We start from the raw sequence: 8,462 nt of genomic DNA on the forward strand, positions 1-8,462 counted from the left end.
CAGGTGGTCAGCTACCACATTCTCCACTCCCTTGGGATTGTGAATTGTGATATTGAACTCCTGTAAAAGCAACACCCACCTAATCAGTCGTGGTTTAGAATCTTTTTTCACAAACAAATATTTCAGAGCAGCATGGTCTACAAAAACAACTATAGGTGATCCTATGATATAAGTTCTAAATTTCTCTAGAGCAAAAACAATGGCCAACAGCTCCTTTTCTGTCATGGAGTAATTCTTTTGAGCTCCAGTCAGGGTCTTACTGGCATAATAAATGGCATAAGGCAATTTATTCCTACGCTTACCTAAAACAGTCCCTATGGCAAAGTCGTTGGCATCGCACATAATTTCAAAAGGGAGGGACTAGTCTGGGGGTTGCATGATAGGGGCTGTAGTGATTCTACAATCTTAAATATCTTATTTGTCCTATTCCAATTGATGAAACATGTCATAAAAGTAAACTTATAAACTAATATACATTCACGTGATAAGTTAAATATATTTTATAATAAAAATAATTTTATAATTTAACGATGTACCACATTAAAATATGTAAATTTGTAAATTATTAGTGACGAAATAGTTTTATATGCCGGTTGAAATATTACCCAATCTTTTTGTGGTAAGGATCATCAAGATCACTAGTATAATCATGATTAGTTTTAGATATATACTTCTCTAATCATTAATTTCTTTTGTATAATATTGGACCATATACATATATATATATATATATCGATCGATCCTTCTCTAACAAAGACATATATAATATTGCCAGGTGTTTGAGCCGGTCAAAAGCTTCTTGATGTTCTAATTTCCACTCAAATTCAGTGTTATGCATAAGCAATTTACACAAAGGCTTAGAAATGGAGCTAAACCCTTGTATAAACCTTCTATAAAATCCAGCATGACCAAAAAAAGACCTAATATCCTTCACAGTTTTTGGTGGGGTAACTTAGAAATCAGGTCTATTTTTTATTTATCTACTTCAATACCCTTCGAGGACACTATGTGTCCTAATACTATACCTTGCTGAGCCATAAAATGGTACTTCTCCCAGTTGAGCAGCAAGTTTTTCTCTTCACACCTGGCCAAGACATCTTGCAAGTTAGTCAAACATTTTTCAAAAATGTCCCCAAAAACAGAGAAATCATCCATGAAGACTTCTAAACCATTCTCTATTAAATCACTAAAAATGCTAAGCATACACATTTGAAAAGTTGTTGGAGCATTACACAACCCAAAAGGCATTCTTCTAAATGCGAAATTCCTAAATGGACAGGTGAAAGTGGTTTTTTCTTGGTCCTCGGGTGCTATTTCAATTTGATAATAGCCTGAGAACCCATCTAGAAAATAGTAAAATGCATGCCAGCTACTCTTTCCAAGACTTGGTCAAGAAATGGCAAAGGAAAATGGTCTTTTCTAGTGGAAGCATTGAGCTTCCTATAGTCCATACACATTCTTCAGCCTGTAGTTACCCTGGTGGGCACTAACTCACTTTCTGCATTTTTAATTACAGTCAGCCCAGATTTTTTTAGGACCATTTGAATGGGGCTGGCCCATCTACTGTCAGAAATGGGGTAGATAATACCCACATCCAAGAGTTTAAGGACCTCCTTCTTAACTATTTCTTTCATTGAAGGATTAAGCCTTCTTTGCATTTCTCTAGAAGGCTTAGAATCCTCCTCCAAGTAAATCTTATGAGTGCAAATGAAGGGATTTATGCCCATAATGTTAGCCAAGCTCTAGCCTATGGCATTCTTATGTTTTATAAGGACCTATAATAGCTCTTCTTCTTGTCTATTGGTTAGGCAAGAAGAGATAACTACGGGTAAAGTACTATTAGGTCCTAGAAAAGCATACTTGAGTTCTATGGGTAGGGGCTTAAGATCCAATGCTGAGATTTGCTCCTCTGATGGCCTTATTACTGCTGTCACTGGAGGCAATTGTTCATCCTTTGGCTTCCACTACATCTCAGTTCGAGCACCTATACATGAAACAGAGGAAGTTTCATTAGAAGTGTCATTTGAGTCTAGGTTACTCTCTAAATCAAGCACTGAGTCAGTAAATTGGTAAGACAACAGAGAAGTTTCTGAGATGATGCTCTCTAGCAAATTTACTTCCTGCACTTCTTCTACTTCTTGGGGCTGCTTGCACAAATTGAAAATTTTCAGTTCCAAAGTCATATTTCCAAAGCTAAGTTTGATGAAACCACCTCTACAATTTATTAGGGCATTTGAGGTAGCAACAAATGGCCTTCCCAAAATTATAGGAGCTTGAAACGTGGAATTTGTGGACAGTTGCATTCAAGGACAACGAAGTCCACTGGGTAGTAGAACTTATCTATTTGGACTAAAACATCTTCCACTACCCCCTGGGTATTTTAATGGATCTATCAGCCAACTACAGTGTAATCGAGGTTGGTTGTAGCTCTCCTAATCCTAGTTTCTCATACACAGTATAAGGCAGTAGGTTCACATTAGCCCCTAGATCTAGCAGTGCATGCCCAATCTTTGAATTTCCAATTATGTAAGCAATGGTAGGTGACCCTGGGTCCTTATACTTGGGTGGGGTGTTGCTTTGAATGATGGCATTGACCTACTCAGTGAGAAAGGCCTTTTTTTTTTTACATTCAATTTTCTTTTGATGGTGCAAAGGTCCTTCAAAAATTTGGCATATGTGGGGATTTGTTGGATAGCATCCAACAAGGGTATGTTGATCCTTACTTATTTAAAAACTTCCAGGATTTTAGCTGGGTTTTTTATCTTTGAGTAAGGAGGCTAATCGTGTGGGGAAAGGTGCAGGTGTTGTGCAGTGCTTTGTTTCAGCTTCTATGCAAGGTGGGTAGAAGTCTTACCAGTTGTGTCTTGCTTAAGAGTGGGGTTTTCCAGAGTTTTACCACTTCTCAAGGTTATGACAGCTTTTACTTGTTCAGGCTTGAGTCTTTAGCCTTTTTTGACACTTGATGAACATGTCCTTGAGGGTTTGGTTGTGGCTGTGTAAAGAATTTCCCTTTCTCCTACACACTCAACGTTGTGGTTAGCCTTGTTAATGACCCTCTAATATCATTGATAGCCTGTGAGTTTTGGCTATTTATGGTAGCTTGCCCTTGCATGAATTGCTGGAGGGTTGCTGCCATTTGATGGATTGTCTCTTCAAGGTTTTTTCTCTGTCCAAAAGTTGGTGAATGATACTGAGATGGCCCTTGCCCCCACTGAGGTAGGTGTGTAATGAAAAGGCCCAAGTGCCTGGGAGGAGGATTGAGCTAGGTGCTCGTTCCTTCAGTTGAAATTTGGATGATTCCTCCATCGTGAATTGTAAGTATTTGAAGATGGTCCTGCAAAAGGTTTGGTCACCATGTTAACATCATTAGGTTGGTCCAAGAGGATTTCTTTAAAAGCTAGAATAGTAGGACACTCACCAGTTGCATGCCCTATATCCTCACAAATCCTACATGTTTTAGGGATTTTTTGGACAACTTGGACCTCCTTGGTTCTATTCACATCTAGGGTATCTAGCTTTCTAGACATTACTGACAGTCTAGCATGTAAGTCGTCAAGCTCCCTTAAATTGTGTTTACCCCCTCCAGAATTGGTTTTCAATGGTTCTGTTCTGTCATAAACATCTGAAGTATCCCAACATTGGGCATTCTCAGATAGGTAGTCAATGTATTCAAAGGCTTCTTCTGGTTCTTTATTAAAAAATCTCCATTGCACATTATTTCCACAAATTGCCTCATCTTGGATTGTAAACCCTCATAGAAGAGACTGATTATTCTCCAGTTTTCATACCCATGATGGGGGCAAGCATTAAGTAAATCCTTGAACCTCTCCCAACATTGGTAAAAAGTTTCAGTATGTTTTTGTACAAAGTTCATGATTTGTCTTTTTAATGCAGTAGTTCTATGCATGGGGAAAAATTTCTTTAAGAACTCAATTTACATTTCTCGCCATGTTCCTATGGTTCTAGGTCTTAGGGAGTTCAACCAAGTTTTGGCTTTGTCCTTTAATGAAAAAGTATAAAGCTTAAGCCTAATTACCTCTTTAGTGCAAGTCCTATCCATGAATGTGGAGCACACTTCCTCAAACTCTTCGATATGTAAATATGGGTTTTCTGACTCCATCCCAGGGAAGTGAGGTATCAAAGGAATCATGCTAGGTTTAAAATTGAAATTATTGGCATTTAGATGATGCATGAGGGTGAACTAGTCCTGATAGGCTGCAAATATTCTCTCAGAGTCCTGTTAGGGTTTACTACTTCCCTCCCATTGTGGTTCTCTTCAGCCATGGTACTAAGACTTTCAGAGGATGACTCAAATGACAGTGATTCACAATCTGAGTATGTCACATATTCTGTTCTAACCAGTCTAGAAGAAGGGTCGCGACTCCAAACAGACATACAACTTCCCAACAAAAGCACCAAGATAACACGAAAGTTGGTGTAGAATGGTGGTAAGGCAGTAATCAACCACACTTAACTGCTTTTTAGTTATTACTCTAAGTTAATATGAGACAAATAGAGCACATAATAGACAAAGGAAAAGAGACAAGAAAAAGAAAAAGAAAGGAAGGAGTTAGGGTTAGAGATCACCAAAGTGTGAAGAGGTTCACACTGAAACACCTCTTGAAACGTCAGATTGTGTCAGCACTGAAAATTTGCCATTGATCCCCGGCAACGGCGTCAAAAACTTGATTCATCTTTTAAATTGTCTTCCAAGTGCAGAAGGTGTTCAATTTGTGTATAATGGGAATCCAAGGTCAATTTCACAGGGATCAAGGCATTTCCAATTTTGTTTGCAACAAGAAAACTATTGGAATTAATAGAGTCAAGAAAATGGGGTTTAAGCTGAATGCAAATTCCTTAGAGCCACAGGACAAGGCTAAATGACAGTTCAGGACCTGACATGGAAGTAAAGTTTGCTACCCTTCTAGAAATGCTTGATGGGAACAACATGTGGTGTACTCAATAACATTATGAAATTTATAACTAAAATGGACAAGAAGCCGAGTTATGAGCATGGACAAAGAAAATCAAGTGAAATATTTAGAACTAAGTTTCTCAAGAAGACTTTAAACAAGTACCTAGGCCGCGGGTCCTCTTTGCACCGAGGGGTTTCAAATGGGGTTTGGTATTTATAAAAACCATCACATGCAATTTCAGTCTAGAACAGAGCATATGGGGAATGTATATAATTTCAGCACTAACAAACACTTTCTGAATAACTTCACAGATTTCATATCAACATCAAACATTTAGTAATATGGAGTTAGAGTCTATGTCCCTTAAGCAACCACCATGCCCAGAGTCAACAATGAGTCAAAAAAAGATTACAGATGAACCTCTAAACTTGATTTCCAGGAAATTGATAGGGATTCATACAAGTACAATTTAAAATCAAAACAAAAACCAAAACCACCAAGCAAAACCCCCTTATGCAAAGGATTCCCCTTGACCTAGGTTACTTCGAGATTTACCTTTCCATCAAGTATGAAAATAAAATGTTCAGATCCAAAAAGAAATGGTTCATCACCAGAAAATGAAAAAAGAACAAAGTAGAATTCGGATTGCAAAAGGAATCCTCCTCCTTGACGGTTTCCAGCTCTGCCAGCCAGAATCGATCCCCTTCGTGCGTCCCACCACTCTTCTTTTGCCTTTCTTCCTCCATTCTCACCAATGATTCTGCTGCATTCTCTCTCCAGGTTGTTATTCCCTCCAATTCCATGCGGTTCTGAGGTGTGGAATCTCTGCAATGTAGAGTGGCAAGAGTTAGGGCACCGAGAAGGCTTAGCATTCCTTCTAAGTGTCGAGTGAACGTTTAAGTGGCAGAGATAATACACTTTTTTTCCCATTCTGTCCCTGCAATACCTCTTCTAAAATGTAAGGTATGGATTTGCATAAGTGACTTTTTAGGACCAAAAAGACCTTAGTTTTCAGCTAAATTCTTATATTATTTCCACCCATCATGCTCAAAGGAACATTTAACATAAACAATAAATTCATCAAACCATCAGTCACAAGAATAGAAATTTGCTGAGTTCCACAACTTACCATACTCACGTTAACATCTTTCATCCACAAGATCCACAATTTACCATTCCACGCATTATTCGAAAACCCATAATCAAATCCAAGCACCTTCTTAACATCATCCAATTGTTCATCCCGTAAAAAAGGCTCCACTATCACAACAACTTTCAGCTTATAAACTTGCATAATCTTTTTCAACCTGCTTCTAGAAGATCTCACCCCTCTAACATTCCAATACAAGATCAGACTGATCATATATTCAATTTAGAAGCACGGGTAATAACTCGTTTACTGCTGCGCATTTTCTTGACTACTACCTCACCCTTTTCCTTCACTGGATCACGCATTTCAAAATTAGAATTTACATCCTTATTCAACACTATTTTTCCATCCACTATCTCAGTATCAAATAGACTGGCCAACTGGTCAACCATGTCACTACCAGCCCTATTCAAAAATAGCTCAGAAACTTGCCCAACAAACAGTCCACATTGTACCTCTTCTGAATGATCTACCACAATGGAAACAAGAGCCTCTAGAGCCACTTCCACCAGAATTGATCTCGGCACTTCTTCAAAACTCTGTACGTTCACCCTTCCATAAAAAATAGAGGCACCCTCCTCGTCAACCATACATGCTACCACCTCCGTGAGAGCCATTGGAGCATCTTTAGAAATCACACTAAACTCCACTGCTTTCGGAACCACCTCCACAGAACCAGAGCACGACACTTCCACCACCTTAGAAACCACTGGCACCATCTCCTCGGGAACAAAGCATACAACTTCCATTTTGACTTGACGCTCCACATCCTTTGCCTTGTCCCTAGAACTGAAACCATGCAAATCCACCTACTGTAAATTTGCCACTTTCTCACCTTCCGTATCAAATATATGCTGATCAACACTACCCATCACCAATGCATTCGAGATTTTGCTATCTGTACCCATATCAGCCACATCTTGTAACGCTGCATTCGAACTCGAAGGCTCCGATTCTTTCAACTATTTCGGCACTACCTTATACTCAAGATGAACCTTCTATTTCTCTTTCTCCTTCCTTAAAAAACCTTTCTTGCAAGTCTTCAGATTATGCCCTTGTAATTTAGATTTAGTGCAAAACGCAGGCACCATTTCATACACCACCTCCTGCAATTGACTCGCAGGACAAGAGGGCGCACCAATCCAGAACAATAAAAGAGGAGATTTAGCAACATCAAGCTCTAAGCATACCTTTGCTCCGTCTGTTCTAGTGGCACACTGCATAGAGTTATCACTCCGAATATATTTCCCAATAGGTGACGTGAGGCTTTTCAGGATTGACAGATGATAAAAGTTTGGAGTCAAACCTGGGAGAGAAATCTAGATTGAAACCACTGAAGGCTCCTCCTCTTTAGAAAACTCAGGGGTCCAATGAAATGGTCGATACTCCACACCGTTAATGTAACAGCCCGCTAGAAATTTAATGATGAAATTTCTATTGGCTTTAGGAATCTTGTGAAGTCCTCATAAGTTTTCACGAATCTATTAATTGTATAGGTTTTTGTCTAACTACATAATTAGTGTTGTTACTCACTATAGTATCAGAAGTGTGTTTTTGATTATTAGAGATAGTTAGAAAAGTTTTAATTGGACACATGGGAAGATCTTAGCCACCACCCCCTTCCAAGTCTACTTTCCACTTTTAGAAAATAGCCTAAACTAATTTTTGTAGATATTATTGGGTAAGAGAGACCTATACTTAACTCTCACTCTGGATAAGAGAGACCTACACTCCACTCTCACTCTGAGTAAGAGAGACCTACACTTAACTCTCACTCTGGGTAAGAGAGACCTACACTCAACTCTCACTCCAGCCTCATCTTCTTCCATATTTTGTCCATAAATACCTCCAGTCACTCCCCACCAAAATATCTTCCTTTACATCTTTCATTGAAAGAACACCAAACTCTCCCGGATAGCTTTCAAGTATTCTTTTGCATGCCTATTTCGAAGCTTTTGTAAGTGTTTTATCATAAATTTTCCTTCATACAAGTTGTTCATTTTTTAGTCTAGTTTACATGAATATCTTATTTGTTCCATTTGAAGGTCATTTGGCTAGTCAATTATTTTTTAAACTCTAAAAAGGTCATTCTAGGAGATAAACTGGAGAATATGTTATAGTTTGGAGTTTTTGACCAAGCTAATGGATAGATATTGGTCCAAAATTTTTCTGGAGTATTGTTAACATGTGTATATGATTATTGGTTGAGGATTGTTGTATGATTAAAGGTTTTGATGAAAGCTTTTCATAGATCTAGAAACTTAGAAATTGGAAGAGGAAAAACAATTTCTGTTTTGAGAAAGTTTAAATTTTTGGTGGTTTAAACCTATTCCAATGGCCTTGATAATTTTATTGAAGGATCCTAATCCTCTCATATACATGTTATAATATTATTT

At 38.3% G+C, this 8,462-nt stretch overlaps 1 non-coding gene across 1 annotated transcript; it reads left to right on the forward strand.

The window, feature by feature from the left end:
* The first annotated feature begins 3,785 nt into the window (after positions 1–3,785).
* LOC122293128 lies at positions 3,786–3,893 on the forward strand. Its single transcript, XR_006237181.1, has one exon. It is a non-coding gene; the product is annotated as a small nucleolar RNA R71 (small nucleolar RNA).
* Positions 3,894–8,462: the final 4,569 nt, after the last annotated feature.

This window comes from Carya illinoinensis, chromosome 13 (genome assembly GCF_018687715.1).
Source record: "Carya illinoinensis cultivar Pawnee chromosome 13, C.illinoinensisPawnee_v1, whole genome shotgun sequence".
Taxonomy (NCBI): Eukaryota; Viridiplantae; Streptophyta; class Magnoliopsida; order Fagales; family Juglandaceae; genus Carya; species Carya illinoinensis.